The sequence below is a fragment of the Malurus melanocephalus genome, unplaced genomic scaffold (assembly GCF_030028575.1).
Source record: "Malurus melanocephalus ecotype Western Australia unplaced genomic scaffold, MMel_1.1 scaffold_22, whole genome shotgun sequence".
NCBI classification, from domain to species: Eukaryota; Metazoa; Chordata; class Aves; order Passeriformes; family Maluridae; genus Malurus; species Malurus melanocephalus.
This window is the reverse complement of record NW_026623254.1, coordinates 2,493,304-2,511,030: the sequence shown is the minus strand read 5'-3', so window position 1 is coordinate 2,511,030 and position 17,727 is coordinate 2,493,304. Positions and strand designations below refer to the sequence as shown.

At 39.9% G+C, this 17,727-nt stretch overlaps 1 protein-coding gene across 1 annotated transcript in view; it reads left to right on the top strand.

The window, feature by feature from the left end:
* CACNA1C (calcium voltage-gated channel subunit alpha1 C) overlaps positions 1–17,727 on the top strand; it is a 413,981-nt gene that overhangs the window by 1,419 nt on the left and 394,835 nt on the right. The gene's annotated exons all lie outside the window — the stretch shown is intronic.

Here is a 17,727-nt window from a genome sequence, read left to right as displayed (position 1 = left end):
CGCCCAACCCCGATCTGCCGTTCCTGAAGTTATTTTTATCCTGTTACCTGCATGGTGTCACCCCCTCCCTTCCCTTCCCTCCAGCCCTGGCTGCACACACACGTCGGTGTTGCAGAGCAGGCAGAGCCATTTCCTCCCCTCAGCAAGGGAAGAGCAGCGCTCCGCCGGGAGCGGGTGCCGGGGTGTCTCTCTCTCCCCAGCAGAACCCCCCGCCCCGGCCAACTTCTTCTTCATCTCGCCTTCGCCCCCCGCCTTGTCCTCAGGGCAGCCCCTCCCTCGCCCGGCGACAACTTCGCTGCTGCCAAAGGTGCCCCCGCCCGCTGGGATCGAGCACCTGCTCTGGGGACGAGGGTGCCCCCGGTGAGGCCCCAGGTACCCCCTACCCCCGAGCCCTTGGAAAGGCGGCTGAAGGTGCAGCTGGGGAGGGGCASTAGCGCTGTGGCAGCCCTCAATGGTGGAAGGGTAGTGGGGTTYAGAGATAAGACCACCCTCCTTCCAATTAAATACAGATTAAAAAGAATAAAACCACCCAGCACCCCCACCCCTAACCACTCCATCGAAATGAGGTGGGAGGGGAAAGGAAGCAGCCCCTGATCCAGAGTGCTTCTTCCAAGTGGGAGCGAGTCTGCAGCACATGCATTCAGCAGACATAATTGGGCTGCTCTTCCTGGTCCAGAGCTGATAAAGTGGATGAAGAGCTCAGCCTCCATAGCAATATGCCAACACTATGGCAACCTAAATCTAGCTCCCTCCTTATCAGCTGCAGTGATTATATAATTGGAGGAACAGTTTTGCATCTGTCTCTTGATGTGGATTGTCATKACACCCAGGTGAAAGAGCTACTTCTAAGGCAAACAAAATCAGCCAGGTGGAAGAGTGTTCTGTTCCCTGATAGTGCTCAGGCTGCCATTTATTTACAATCTATTTTATACAAACAGCACCTGAAAGGTTAAATTGATCAGTAGTCAAGAAAACCTGGTGGTGAGGAGATGGGAGCAAACCAATCACARTGTGGAATGGAGCCATTAAAGCAACCACAGATTGCCAGTTGCAAGGTAGTGGAAGGAATGGAGTGGATGGTGAAGCTAGGTCTATGATCCTGGTCTGCTCTTCACTTCTGATGTGGAAGACTGATTTGTATYGGTCCTTACTCTTGCATCCTGCTCAGTTGGTGGCAGCAAGGTGAATGTTCCAGGTGGAAGTTTTTGATGTCTGTTCTTGAACTGTGACTGACGTGAGTAGGCCTCTGCCAGCAGTTGCTCTCTGCACAGGTTCTGRTATCAGTCAGCCCCTTATCAGCCTACCTGAGCAGCTTTCACACCTGCGGACCTGCTCTAATGKGGCTTACTTAAATAAATAAATAAAGCATAGAGAGGCCATTAGTTACATTGTGAAGGCTGGGGGGAAGAGGAATTGTATTTGAAGGAGTTCTGTTGACTTCTTAACTGCTAATTTAGGTAGGTTTGTAATACACTTGTTTTACACTTCTGAAGGTAACTAGGTATCCTGATAAGTATTTGACCCTAAAGTAAGAATTTCCTCATTTTTTTTTTTGGATGTAAAGCCTACTGCACTTCCATTGCAGTCTCCTTGCACAAAAGCAAGTATATTGTATGTTATTTGTTTATGCTGAGACATAATGTTCATTTTTTGCTACATAACAGAGTTGAATTTTTTTGTAATAATTATTCATTAATACAGTTTATGTTTGTCTAGAAAATGATAAACCCAACCCAAGAAGCACGGGCAAAAGCTTCCAAAACTAGCTACATCACATCTARCGCATTTGTGGGACTGGGTGGAATCCTAAAAGAGCATCTTTAATGCGTTCCGTTGTAATACTTTGAAAACTTGCTCTACTGATATGAAATAGAAAATCAATTCGCAAGCCCACGTGTTGCAGCCCCCTCCAGGGAGGGAGCGGAACGAACCGGTCTGGCCCTGGGCTTGGCGCTCCGGTTCTCCAGCGCTGCTCAGACACCCGGTTAAATTCGCTGCTGGCCGTGCTGGTGCCCGGTGGGATGGATGCTGGGCAGATTGGCCGATCAGGCAGGAAAGGAGCCAAAGGCAGCATTTTGGCGGTGGTTTTCAGTGCCGGGGATGGGGTGGGGAGGGGAGCGGGGGTCCCGGGCTGCCTCTCCCGGAAGGTGGCACTGCAGGGCCGCGCAGCCCGGCGGCGCTCGCTGGGGCTCGGCAGGAGGCACTGCCCGGGCTGCTGCAGCCAGCCCGGCTCTTCGGGAGCAAAGGCAGATGYAGCACTGAGACCTAAGTGCCTATCCCGGAATAAAATTCATTAGGATTGAAGAGCCCCTGGTAGGTCATTTATTCCGTATAGTAATGATCCTCTGAGTGAAAAGCCATTTCTGATACCGTGTCTGAACTACCCTTCCTTCAATTTCGGATAATGCCTTTGGGCTTTGTCCTTATTGCATATTTTGAACAGATTTCTACCTGCTGCTTGTAGAAAAGAACCCCCTCAGGTATTTGTCAACCATAATTAGGTCTTCTTGCAACCTCCTTTCCTAACCTGCACATACCCTGTTCTTGAAATGTTTCCCTGTAAGACACTCTTTTCATAGTCCTTGTATCTCCTGTATCTGTTAAATTAAGAACTAATTAGTATACCCTTTATTTCTCGGAAGGCTATTGATAGCGAGAGGGTCAAGTCACAAGCATGGTCCCCARTGCATTTTCTGACCTGAAATGAGGGTCAAACCCACAAATATTCCCCTTAATTTTGCAGGTATAAATAGAGATGATTGTGTACACTTCACAGCTGATTTCAGCTGAAGGGCTCAAATCTGTCTCATGCTGTGCTACAAAACAAAACCATTGGCTATAGGCACTAGAATTTATTGGATGTTTGCTTTAATTTTCTGCTCTATATTCAGAATAACAGTTTTATTTCCTGTTTGTTTTGGGGCAGTGCTTTCATGTGTAGGAGCAACCAGGCTCTTTCCATGGGGGCAAAGTGACCAGATTAGCAAACTTTGTCTTCATTTTGGAGTATTGGTTCTTGTGCTCTTGTTTTGCTGTAGAGGTTGGTCAGAATAGGCATTAGTGGTGGGGCATAAAGAATACCTGTATGTGGTCTGAAACAGCTTATCTTTGGGGTTTTTTGGAGAATGTGAATCATGGTTTAAAAATGCAGCACTAGAATTCCAACCTCCTCTGATTTGACAGTAAACACTTGTATTTATGAACTATTATGTTCCATCTCAAAGCACTTGGAACTTTTGGTTGGTGTAAAGCATTTAATTCAATATAATATGAAATAGCAGTGTAACATAAAAATATTTAATATAATGTTAAGTAATAGTACTTAAACATTCCATGTGATACAGCACTGGATTTATTTGTTAAAGTTGCTGGTAGAGCCTTCAGAAAAGTATTTAAGTGCTTTCAAGCATTTCCTATCCTTTAAATTCCATGCCTTTAGCATGATACTTAAATACTCCTTTTAAGTATATATGTTTGAAAGGTTTTCTTTGAAATTATCTTCAGTCMCAGAGACCAGTTTTGGGTAGGTCATCGTCAGTGTTCCTGCTGACTGATTCTTCCTGAAGTTTGTGCTGCTGCCGTGAACGCTTACCTGAKCTCTCTGCATCCAAAGCACCTTTATGAACCCACTCTTTCTTGCACATCTACCATCAAAAAGGTTTTTGGGGTTACATCTGAGTAATTCACTACAGCAGATGCAAAACAGCCATGCCTTGTGGAATTAATTTATCCTGCCAATATATTTACTTGGAATTATTTGTCATCATCTTTTTGTTTTGTTTCCTTGAAACCCTTCAGAGAACATGTCCTATAACCACAGTGTCACTRTATATGCTTAGTTTTGTGGAAAGTGGTTCTACATCCACACTTAAAATAGGATTTATCTGAATGCAACCCTTGAAYTTACTTCTGGTGTGTGTGCGTGTGTGAATTGTCATTGTGGCCATCAACCTGCTAGGAAGTGTCTTGCTTAACCCATTCTGGGAAATAATGAAAGAAAAGAGTCATTCAAGTTCAGGAATAGCAAATAAAAGATCTCTCCTAAGCAAGTGTTCTCTAAAATTACTGACTATCAACCAGCATAACAGATGTGACTGCGTGCAGTAAAAGTCTCTCTTAAATTATTGAACACAACAAATCAGATCAACACCAAAGAAAGCTTTTGCAAGTGGCAAATATATGCTTGGCAAAACATAATGTTATTAAATGGTTCAATTGCCTTTTTTTTCAAGGCTGTGTACAAACCCAGTAAATTTTTTGTTAATCATTTATCTGAAACACTGGTTTTATTTAGATAGTGGGGATGATAAGAATTTGAGAGCAAGTGTATTCATTAAAATGTTTATTATTGGATTTCAGCATCATTAATTTTAGAAAGAGAAGACACTATTATGGGTTCAGATATATTGATGGCCACTGAATACTTTTTCTGGTAGTTCATCTATTACCTAGCATAAAAGTGGTGTTATTTCTTTGTAACATTACCAACGAAAGCTAAAAAAGAAAATATTACCATTCTTGGAAATTTTCTATTTTGTTGGAGTAAAAGCATCACTGTGCGTTTATCCTACTTCAAGTTCTTTTTCTCCCCAGCCCTCCTTTTTTTCCTAATGAGAGAGGAAGTCGTAGTCAGTCTTCAGTGCAGAGAGGGAAGTGATGGGCTCATGGTGCTTCTGCCGCAGAGCAGGAGGGGGTTTAGGTGATAGAGTGGTCCTGTTGGGATCTCTGATATCCATGGTGAGGTTACATAATCACAAAGGCAACTGTTGCTCTTGCAAGGTTGTTGTGGAATACATCAGTGTGTAGTAAATATAAACCTTTTTCTGAAAGAGTCCCTGAAARTGTTTCTGTGAGTTCTCATCTGTGGGATGAGACATAATCATGAGATATGCATCAACTTCTTTAAGAACTTGACATGGCTTCAGGATAGGTCTGTTCCAGCTGGAAGAGTCACAGTGTCTCTGTACTGTTTATAGAGATTTCCAGAACAAAAGGCCTTGCCAAATTTCCCCTAGAAATTTGCATACAATGTTAGAGACTGTATGGTTTGGTTGGGTGCATCTGCCAGTGCATGAGAGGTGTGGGGGAGCAAAAAAATAAGGAAATATTAATATATGTGTYGTAGAAGGTAACAGAAGTTTTGATGGAATCACATTTTGTCTTTATTTGGTCAAATTGGCTGTTGTCCAAATATCAAGGTTGAGTTATTGCGATCTAGAGCTGAGAGATTATTAGCACAGTTCATCCTCAAGAGAAGATTAGATTGAGGAGAGCTGACTGCTGATGGCTTTGAAGGTGGTCTGTTCTGTATGTCACCTTCCCAGGCATCTTTCCCAAAAAGATAGTTCTGGGAGGTGCTGCTCGCACTGGCTCAGGTTTCAGTGCAAAAATTGTATTTTTGAGAAGTGAGAATTAAATTAAATAGTCCTGTGTGGTAGAAGAGACCTGCTGAAGCTGAGTTCAACACCGTATTCAAACCAGGTCTAAGTAGAGGAGTTGTTCAGGRCCATGTCCAGGCAAATCTTGAATGTCTTTGAGGATGGAGCTTCCACAAATTCATTGGCAGACTGTTGCAAAATTTAACTACTCTCATAACAAACAAACTCAACACATTTTTCCTGGTATCTATTTGGTATATTTCAGTCTGTATATAAGGATATGGAGAGCTCACTTCCAAATGTCACCCAACAGCTGAACTGCAGCCACCTTTCTATGTTTAATCAGACATAATGGCTATTTTAGGGGCTTTTGCCTTAATACATCACACCAGTTTTGGACTAATTTACTTGGTTTTTTTTGGAAGCGTCTGGGATGTTAGAAGCTTACACGGGAGTGCTAGAACTGTGTATTTGTAGAGGGCTTCTTCAATTTTCCTTTTATTTTTCTGTATGTGTCTGGTTTTTTCAGTCCCACATATGAGATTCTAAATTTCAGTGGCTGTCTCAGCAGGCAAAACATTCAGAATYCATGAAAATACACCAGCAAGTTAAATGTCCTTCAACAGCTGGGAGGAATTAGCAGAGTACCAGTTAAAGCCTTGTCCATGGGAAGAAAAAAAAAACCAAAACAAAAGAACCTGGCATCTGTCAAGAAAGAAAAGAAATCCTCAAGTCTCACCTCAAAAAATTTAGGAGGGAGGGAAAATTTGCTTCTTCGGTAAAAGACAGAAGATTAAAATGAAGTCATTATTATTAAGGGTGACTGGGAACKGAGTGGTTTTCAAACCAGACACAATAATAAAAAAAATCTGGCCCGTTTCACAGAAACTCTTTTTGGGTTTTGTACATAAACCTAAATAATGAATTGTTGCAAAGAAAATATTGTCTGAGAGCCACCTAACCTTAAAGAATATTCTGTCATATGTTTAAAATATGCTTCTCTAAATGGTATTGTAATGATATCTAAATTTTTTCAGGTTTTTAACCCACTATGTGTATAGTTGCCTTCGGGTATTTTGGAAAAAACAATTAAATATGACTGAACATGACATTATAATTACAGAGTAAATATGCTCTAATTGAGTAATTAACTCAAGATTTCTTCCTAAAGGCATTGTAGGAATGAATTCATGTTACTGATCAGATTTCAGATTCATTATTCCAAAGGAGAAAAAAAGGCTTCCATTCTCCAATATGGCTGGCTAGATGTAAGACTTCTTAAGATGCCTCAGTTTTAAAGTTTGTTACGTTATTTTTGAAATTTAATAATTATTATTGATACATCAGATAGTCTTCTGATGCTTTTGCTCAGATGAAATAATGTTTTATATAGGAAAAAAGAGTACTTGTCTCTTTGCTTGCCAGTCAGCTCAGCTGTGTTACGTACTGGTTATATTCTGCTTCAYGTATTATTGTCAAAAATAATTTTTGAGACTGTAGCTTGTGCCATATGGCCATTAGTAATAGAGTCCCTGAATTTTGGCTATAGGAATGCAACAGTGAACTGTGCGAGAAGCAAATGGGATCTGTGTGAGTTCAGGAATTAAAATTGCTATTTGTTGAAGACTGAGGGGAAAATGAATTATTGCACCTAAATATACTGCATAGAGGATTGATGTTGAACCTGCATTCTGATGCAGATTGAAAAATATCAGGAAGTCAGAAGTTAAGACTGATCTGTAATGCCAAACTTCACTAGTTTTCTGTCTTGTAGGCTCCAAATAGTTCCCGAAAGAACATTTTCCATGCAGACCCTACGTGTAAATATTAGACATTTGAATTAATACAAAGGGGTCTGATTTCCTTGGGACAAATTTAACATATTGACAGCGAAATCAGCAAATGAAGTCAGATAAACSCAAAGGTCATTAAGAAAACAGGAAATCCATAGCATGCATTGCTCTCTGGAGTTATGAACAGACTTCTGTGTAGGGAGGAAARCCTCACCTGTGTGCTGAAATTCCCATATGATAATTAAATTGCTTATTATTGCTCTTATAAATTGTATATTGCCTGTTATTATTGCCTATTATAAATTGTGTAGATGCACAGAGTGTTTTCAGGTGTAATTTAAATTCAAATTGGTGTCTTCAGAGGGAAGTAAAAGGCATTTATGGGGTGAAAATTGAAAGTGATCAGGTTTAATTGTGGGTTTAATGGAACTTTAGTATGACTGTATTCAGGAGCAATAGCTAGGAGTGGATTACATGAAATTTTTACATCACTTTCACCTAAGTGAAAATTTTAAGTGAAAAGCCTGAGATTTGCAGACATCCGTTGTGTTTAGTGCTGGCTGTGTCAAAGTTGAATTCATGAATCAGGAAATTGCTTGAGTGGTAGAACTCCAGTATCTTGCCTGGCAGATTCTCACTGGCTTTGGCTCAATTGCACAAATTCTGTGAGTGTGAAATGTTTGTTAGCAGGTGTTGGGGATGTGCTGGTCCTGCATGTAGCAGTACACACTGCTGAGTTCTCAAAAAAATTTCTCCACAGTTTTCTTTCAGAGTTATTTGCTATTTGTTTAATGTAACAAAGCTTATGGCTTAAATCAGAAATTAGGAAATTGAGGCAATATGCTAAAAAAATCCTTATTTTAGTTTTTCTGGATTTAAATTATGAGCAAAAGATTTAATAGTTAAATTTTAGTTTTGGATTTGAATGCAAGTGCAATGACACAGCGATGGCTGGCACAGAGTATCTCCAAGAATGTATTTTCAACCATTATGGAAAAAGTCAGAAATAAAAGCCGAGTGTGAAAGATGAAGATGAACATGACTTGAAGGCTTTTCTCTGCTTTAAGGCAAAGGGTGTTAAGAAAGACCATAAGAAATGAAAAATTGTGTCCCAGCTTGCATGCAGTGATAAAAGCTGTTATGCATGCCAGAAAATCAGTCAAAAACTAACAAGACATGCTTGCTACTGGCAGTTCTTAAAGACAACCAAAGTGTTTTAAAAAGAAATGTTAGAAATTAAGTTATCAAACATCAGAAAAATTGAGCATGGGGCTTTACAGGTGCTTGGCAGAATCCCTGGGAAAGTATCATGGCACATGGTCAAATGCAAAGTGTTTAAAAAAGGATCACATCTTGAAGTATGAATAATTCAACAAAACACTGCAGGAAGTTTTTAATGCTGATAATGCAACTTCTGCTACTTTCTATGAAACGTTCAGCTTAGACATCTTCTTAAGTGCTTTTAATTTGCAATGTGGTTTACACAACCTGGAGTATTTCTGTAGATAGATATGCATTTGCCTGGAACATGCATCCTGCTGTTTCAAGGCAAGCCTTGTATCTTAATAAGTACATATGGGTCAGCAGTTCTTTATTTTTCCAKTACTTTGCATTCTTATTGAGAGCTTTGCTGTTATCTTGCTTTGAATGTGCTCTTATTTCACCAGAACACGTTTTTTCCTTTTATTTTGGGGTATGCATTCTTGAGATTTACATCAGTGCACAGAAAGCAGAACTAGGTCTGACTGGATATTGCTAAGGATTTTGGTATGCATGCTGTAGGGCCAGAGCACTCATTATTTATGAAAAATATGGATGGGAAAGCCCTATATGGAGTCAATTCTACAAATATCAGAGGGAAGAAAATTTATTCTTTTAGCATAAAATCAGTGGTGTTTGATACTTCAAAAAGAATGTGATGTAAGCTTATCCATATGGCTTAATACATTGGCATAGGGAGACGAGTAATAAAATTCACCAGTGTCAGAATACTATTTTAGAATACTATTTAAAGATAGAATTCCTGCAGAAGATGGAAAGCCCCACTTGTCRTCTTAGGATTTAAACCTCTAGTTTATGTAGCTGGTTGTTCTAATAACAGCAGTGGAAAGTATGTAAACCCGATTCTGCAGCTACCTGCTGAACAAAGATCTGACAGACTGTTTGGGAGATTAATGTAAAGACTGGAGTATGGACCTTTAGAGGATCAGACTGCATCCAAATTTATTTTTGTGTTAGGATGTAKACTTTCAGAAGTCTCATACCTCCACAAAAAGCTATATTTCTTTCCTTTTGGAAGGTTGAGAAAGAAATATGTTCTCTGAAGTGATTTACTTCTTCTCTTATATATTTACATGGTCATGATCCCTGTAATACGAGCAYCTTCCAGTATTGAATCCTCTCTTCATCTTCCCAATGTGCCAGGTCAATAGGCTCRGAAAATGAATTTTCTTTTTCTTCAGCCCGTTGTGTGTGCTTATGTGAAGATATTACCCTAGGAGGTACATGCAAAGAAATTAATGAGGCATTTAATTTTAATAAGATCCATGTTATGAAATGGTATTTGTTGCTGATGCCATCAAGCCTGTAACAGAGACAGCRATACTGGGATGTTTGATCCGTGTGTCTGGGTGCAAATCAGGGAGAGCAGCCCCTGCCCAGGTCCTCCTGAGTGCACAAGCAGATTTGAGTCTTGTGATACAGTTAGAACAACAGGTTGGGGTTTTTGTCCTGGTCTAGCTGTGGTGATCAAGGGCAGGGCTCTTGATGGCTACCCCTGTATAACTGTTGTGCCATGATTTGCATYATGCCTTTCCAAGGCTGCTGACTTGCTTCTTTTCTGCCTCTGTGTCTCTCTTCTCACTCCAGTGTTCTCCAGAATAGACAACCAACACTAGTTGTTGGAATTTTTTTTCTGCACTGTACCTGCTTTTCTACCTCCATACCCAAATCTGGTGTTTCTGGTACTGTTTTTCAGTAATCCCGGCCTTGTTTCACAATCCTAACAGAGTTACCTGGGCACTGTTTTCCCTGTGATATTCCCCTCTAGGACTCCAATACTTCCCCCAACTAACTGTGAAGTTTATTCCTCCCTGACCCAACTTTCCTGTAACCATGTGTGGAAACTGGCCATTTCTCACAGTGCCACCTGTAACTCTTGTCAGCTTCTCACTTTGTTATCACTTCTGGCAATTTCTCATGTCATAGCCAGTAGTTTTCCATGTTCTGTTTGGTTACCCAGGCCAGGCTGARTCATCTGCCTGCAGCACTAATACCAATTATTCTGAGTAGTCTTAACTTCAGTAATGAGTGCTGTATATTAATAAGTAAAGAGGATTCTCTTCTYTCTGAGTGCCATCTTCTCCTGGTGATGAGCAGTTTTATAGCCAGGATGGAGGCTGATGTTTTGGGCAGCTGGAAACAAATGATCAAACAGCTTTATGAGGACTCAGTGCACAGATCTTGATACAAATTTTGAACCAGATACTTTATGGTCAGGATGTGTGTGGTTTCCCTCTYGGATGTAAATTGCAGAGATAAAGTGTGTTTCTCTTGAATGTAGATGCTGCTGTGATCCAATGGGAATCTGATAGCAAAGGGCACTGCTGTCTGGTCTCTCTCTGGGAATGCACATGATAGTGTGTGGAGTGCACAGCGTATTTGGGTAGCAGGAATTAGACCTCTCTTTTCCTCACAACTCTACACATACTTATCATTAGGTACCTCCAGGGCTTGAATAGCAACCTAGATACACAGATATTTCTGATTTTTATCTCTCATCTTTCCAGTGTGTGTATCATGAGGCATTTTTATTTTTGTTTCCAAATAGCTGGCAAAAATGATCTACTCTTGGGAACCATTAGCGTGTCTTTGAGATGTCTGCAGTTGCACTGTGCCTACACAGTTGTGTATATATATAGGCAGAAGTATAATTTGCTTAGTGGACCAGAATGAATAAGTGACTGTGATTGGAAGGATCTAGCTGTGTTATGAAAGATTTTGAAAGAAATAGAATAGTATGAAATAAGAGAGAAATGGTCTATGTTTTCAGATTGCCATTCTTCATATAGTAAAACTGATCATTTGGCGTAGATTTTATTTAAYCTCACTGTAGGTGTTTAAATTGTCTAGTTAGAACTAATCCTTTAGAGCTATTGTGTAGTCAGTGGAGAGGAAGGCAGCCATGGTCCAAGAACATCATAGATACCTAAAATAGGTGGGATAGGCTGCTTTTTTTTGGAGCTGCCTAACTCAGCCTTGACTATATAGCTAAAGCTTTGATGACTAAGAMTCAATGTCAGATTTTAGATTGCTAGAACAAGGGAGCTGAATTCTACCTTATKGATGTGTGTTGATTTCTAATTTGGATTGTCAACAACAGAAGCATGGTGTGAAAAAAGGGGTTTTGTGTCTGTATTAGGTTTAAGTCACCTGTTTTTCAGGTGGCCYGTGTGAATGCAAATACACATATATTTCCTGTCTGGATGAATGCTGTTAAATAAAAGAAATTGGCAAAGAAAAGCATGATAAGAAAAATATTAACTTGGGAAAAATCCCAGTTGGAAATTCATGGAAGCTGCTTCTTGAGGAATGTCCCTGTCTCCATCTGGTGTGAGAACAATTCATTTTTCCTAAGATTATGTTTAGGAGTGGGAAATTTTGTGAATGCAAAACAAGTAGCTTCAGGAGGGAGATGGGGCTTTCCAGGCAGTGTCAGGGGGGGATGGCAAATGTGGCAGAAGACACGGCATCAGAGAAACTGTCCTGCCATCAATTTAGACTTTTCCACCTGGCTGGTGAGTGTGAGTAGCTGAGCTGGCTGCAATGTACCAAATCCACTAGGAAAGATTAATAGTTAGGTAACAGCACTGTAGAAAAGGTTCTGTGCAGTAACCCTTTGGTTTGTGTGGGTTGTGCTTYTGGTTGAGCAAATGCAGCGTGCCTGGTCTTGAGAGTGTCATTTTTTGAGTCATGGAAAACTTAGTCTATAGCAGGGTCTCAAAGAGAAACAAATAAATTCGGGTGTGAAATTGATTTAGTCTTACGCATTTGGTGACTTTGTTCAACTTCGGGCACTTGTGCAGATGGGATTCTGCCTGCCAGAGCCTGGAAGGCTAGGTGGAATGTGCTGGATCTGTGATTTCAGCTAGGAGAGCCCTTGTCCCTCCAGGATATCAGCCAGATATCCTGGAGGGACAGTAATACTTCTGGTCATATCAGAAAAAAAGGTGAACCTGTCTTGGCAGAGCAAGTTTTTGTCATCATATAAAGGGTGGTGCACACACTTTCTTTATATCCTTATGCTACTGTATTACCTCAAAGAACATGAATCTTTTCAAATTTCTCCCTCTCACTGCTGCAAGCAGGGACACAAGGTCTTTATGTATCACCTTATTATCTCTTCAGGGTCTCTTTGGCCGGGATTCTTTGCATCAGCTCTGTAGTGCCCCAGCCCCTGCTGTGCCCTGGGGGAAAGGCTGTGCCACGGCAGCTGCGATGGATGAAGGGACTATTACAGCTTCCTGGAGAGCATCAGTGAGAGATTCTCCTCACAGAAATTGGCATCTGCCATGGGRTAGACCAGCTCAAAGCAATACTTGCCCTTCTCGTAAGGTGCTGATGAAATAATTGGACTCTGTGAACCCAGTTTTGAAACTCAATTTTGAAAACAGGAAGTAAAGGGATTTTTAAAAGGAAATAACAGCCTTTGAGTGTGGAATTTACCATTGGTGGCTTCCAGTTTAATCTTTCTGTAGAAATCACAAACATATGTTTTGCCTTTATGAAAAGCTATTCTGTAACTTTRCATAGGGCTGTCTCTGATGTTTTCTGTCATCATTTCACCATTTGCTTTTGAATGCTCATTTACTGTCTGTGCCTGGTAATGATACAATGACTCAAAACAAGAGAATGTTTCAGGAAATGTATGGATTTAAGTGGGAGTAATTTACTTAAAATAATGTAACTGTTTTTGTAACACTACTTTTCTGATTAAGCCATTGTACTGCAAATAACTTGAAAWAATGACAATGGGGATCCCCAGTCTACATCTGAAAATGTTTCATTTATCCCACTAAAGGCCTCAATATGTTACAAAAGATACATTTTTATGGAGACATTTCTAATTGGTGTRCTTTAAATATCATCCTCATAGCTTTGAGTTTCCTACTATCCTTGGGCTCCCTGTGGATAACAGATTTTTGAGGACATCTGCCAGACTGAAGACTCTCTCCCAGCAGTTTCTACAGAATCCTACTGTTTGATCACCGAAAAGGTCATCAGAAAATTAAGAACTGACCTGGGGAGATAAAGTACAAGTGACCCCTGACATTTCACAGTTAAATTTCTAGTGATTAGGCCTCCTCACTGTTACCAATACACCTTATTAAACATCTGAATTTGCTTAGTTACAGCTACCAAATATTGACTATAATAAGGTTTATTCCTTTAAGYTGAAAGGGTCACAAAGTCTCAAAAACCTTTCACGTGCTTGTGCTCTTAAATTCTGATCAATCTTTTAAAACTCTTATGTAATACTAAATGGTTCCGATATTTTTAGTCTTTCATTGACAATATTATCCCAYTCTACATTTCTTATACCTCTTTTCCTCAGTTCTTTAAACTATTTTATTATTCTTTTTGAGGTGCAGATTCTAGAACCSTGTTCTGCCATGTTGTTTTCCGTAGAAATGTTCTGTACACCACCATTCCCTGGACTTCCAGGGTTGCATGCAGTTTAAAACTCATTCAGGGCCACGATTCTGTGTGTTGGTCCATTCTGTCAAGTAGTTAGAGACAACAAAGTACTAAGAGATGTTTAATCCATGTAAATAGGGTGGATGTTTGGGGATTTTTGGTTATGTTTTTGTTAAGTTGTGGGTTGGGNAATGAGGAGTGGAAATGTAGAATCTCTTGGCCAGTGTTCAGATGCTATCACAGTAAATGTTTTATAGGAGATTTCTTGCTTCTTTTGTGGTGCTGATCCGGCAAAGTGCAGAGCATCCTAAGAAAGGAACACAAAAGGCTCAGCTTCTTTCACCATCTTTGGTGTGATCTGCAAACAGAGTCAGAGCTGGAGCAGCAGCCAGAGCACTCACTCGATGGCAATGCTAACACAGAGCCTGCTGAGCTCTAATCAAGTGCTCTGCAAACCTGGTGTGGATCTGCTCATGCCACCTTTGCTCTGCTCTGTGTAAATTCAGTAATGATCAATGGATCTGCTTTTATATAAACGGGAGTTTTTATCTTGAGAAGAATCTACAGAGGCTGTCTCAAACATTTGTCTGCATCCACTGTAGAAAAGGTCAGAGAAGCAGCTAAACAATCTTTGTATAGTCAGCCAGTGACACAAGAACTATTTTGGGGTTACATGTTACAGTGTTCTGCCTGAGATGTAAAGCAGATGCTGATTTTCCTTATACAGGTGCTTACAGAGATTGTCTCTTGCTAATTTTCCCCACCTCTTATTATCTCTCCCCCTTAGCTCTCCTCTTTGCTACARTTGCAATCTCCTGATTTCGTGCCTTATTTAGTTTGGAAATGCTCTTAACCAGCAGAGCAAGCCAAGAGTGCTTGTTTTTACATCTGCATGTTACACATGCTTAATATTTAAACTTGGAAYGTTCAGAGAGAAGATACCAGTAGAYAAAAAATGGCAGAGAAAAGTGTACATGCTGCAGATAGAACATATTACTTTAGGTACCAAAAACTCAGTGAAATTATTTCCCTTAAAAATAAGACTCAAAATCTGTTAATGCTGTAATACCTTTATTTTGAGTAAAAGAAGGGGTTTGGGTGTTTTTTGTTTTTTAGTTGTCTTTTAATATCACCTTGAAAACTAAACAAGCCACTATTTTCCTTTGTTATGTAGCATGGTTTACATACGTGCGGTTAGTAATTTTCTGTGGGTTTGTTTGAAGGGAGGTTCACAAGGGCTTTCTTTTCCTTGGTTTGCAGATCACATTATATGTGTAGCATCCTCTTGAGATTTTGTGGATAAAAGGAAATAGAATGGAAGAAGCTTTTGTTCTTTCCTCAGTTCAAATTTTGCTTTTTTTTTTTTTAAATGTTCTTTCTAACACCTTAATGATGCCAAGTTATAAAGAATCCTCCTGTCCGAACACTGTTATTTTGTCTAAAAATATTAAAAAATAAGGTAACATGAACTAGATGACTGAAATTAGGAGAAATAGCAAGCTACTCTATTTTCACTTAATTCTGAGGGTAGAACTTTCTGAACAGTTTGTTTCAAAACTTTCCTCTTCACTTGTTTTTGGTGATGTTTTGTTAGTATAATTCCAAGCAACAGGGGAAGAAAAAAAAAATCCCATTTTAAAAATAGAAACATGTGGTTTTTAGAACACTAAGATTAATAGCTGAAATCAAAGTCTGTTTTGACACTTGAAGCATCTTATAATACCTTTTCCTTTGAAACTGCCTACATTTCAAGAAGARAGTGCATCTTTAATTTATTAGGATATTGCATGCATAATCTTAAATTAGGTAAATGCAGCTTAAAATAAGTTTTTGCCTTTCTGGAAAGCAGCAAACAGTTTTTAAGCGGCTGTTTTGCATGTGTGCTAATGCCTGGTTTTCACTGAGGATAATGTAGGAGGTRCCTCTGGAAATTAGAGACCTATATTGACATGTGTTTTTATCTTAAATTTCTTAAATTGTATKCTCAGTACCTGAATGAGTCTTTGATTTGGGTGCCTACAATGGTGAGTTCTTACAACCCTACACAGACTTGGAGATAACAGTAATGGTGCAAAGTGTGGTGCTGGATAGCCCAAGAGGTTGATGAAATTTGACCACTTTGAATGAAGGGGCTAAAAAGGAAGAGGATRTGGACCAGATGGCCTTCAGAGGTCCCTTTCAGTCTAAGTTATTGTGTCATAATGTGGATTAATGGCTTCCTGGTGCGGGTATGGCCACTGGGAAGGAGGGCTGGCAGAGAGTACTTATGGCTTGTGTAGGAAGTTTAGATACACRCTCTCCTTTTCTACACTTACTAAGCTCTTTCAACAAACTCTGCTGCTGTCTGGATTTGTGCAGCTGAGCACTGACTCCATAAACAGCAAGAGGAGGAAAAAGCCCTCAGCCTGTGAGAATTGCCACTGTCTATTGTTTGTCAGGTCTCATCTCCATTTAGATCTGGATGCAAGAGTTTGATTTCTTTTTGTGTTGGTTCGTGTGTGTCTGTATCGAAATGTCTATTGTCTGTACTTCAGATACAGACCTATATAGAGATCCCTTTGTGCTTTTTAGCCATCATCTGCTTTAAATGGGAACAGACTGCTATTTCTGGACTGAGAATACTATGAGTTGTGGAAGAACTGTGATTGATTTTTCTAGGATAAAGACTATTGAAATCGCAGTCTTTGAATTATTTAGATATCATCCACTTGTACATATTTTCCAAAGTGTGTCACATGCTTAGGGCCAAAAGCAGCTACAGAATTGGGCTAAAAGCAGCTGCAGAGTTGCTCTCTACCTTGTGCATGAGCACATGTCCACACATGTGCTCCCCATGAATAATTGTGAGTCATTTAATCTCATTTAATCCATTTAAATTTGTTGTGCAATTAAACTTATGTTTTAGATTACTTCTGTACAGTAAGAGATTGGCTTTGAACAGCTGCTTTCACTTGCATTTCAGAAATCTGTTCTAAGGGTGGAAGAAGTGATTCTCTGCACTGACTAGAGAGGGTTTAGACAAGATCCTTTTTTAAAAAGTGGTTTGGGTAGGGTGAGGCAAATCAAATTAATTAACAGGTTGGTGTATTGGTTTCTATCCCACACTCTGCATTCTCAGACAAGGAATCTGGAGACCATCTAATACAGTGAAGATTATTTTTGAAGTGTAAGAGCTTAATTTCTGTAAAGAAGTTATATTTAGATTATTCACTGAGTGAAGAGTAATCGTTCACCAATAGGAAAATGACAAGCATGTAAGATGACAGGTTTGTCAGAAGAATCCAATTTATTGAATTACAGTTAATCTCCAGAGCAATTTTACTGCAGTCTAGGAAATCTTAGCAAAGATGTGCTTGCACCCAGGATCTGTAATGGGGGTGACAATAATTTAGACGTATGGTGGGAAAAATTACATTTAAACCAGAAAGCTCTGTTGGTGTCTCCATTTGAGGATCTGTGCTTGGAATTTGCCCAGGAAGCCTGGTGTTCCTCCAAGAAGCTCACACGATGTGTGTGCATGTTACTGCAAAGGTTTTGTGCTGACAGGTGCCTTAAAAATAAGTACCCTCCTGTAAAAAGATGTATCAAAGCAACAGCCCATGAGACATGCATCTGTAGCTGCCTCAAGTGAGGAACTTTGGTTTCTTCTTTACTTGCCCTTTGGGGTTGGAATTGCTCTTGTGCTCTGTGTTCTGCTGGAGATGGTGTTATCCCAGGAGAACTGTGGGTTTCTGTAAAAGCCTTTGCTCGCTGCTCCTTCAAACACAGGGATAATTGGGTTCTCTCAGGCTAATTTGAGAGAAAAATACTGCTATTAGTAAAAATGTTGTTTATGTCAGTAGTCCTCTGGTGCTTTTTTT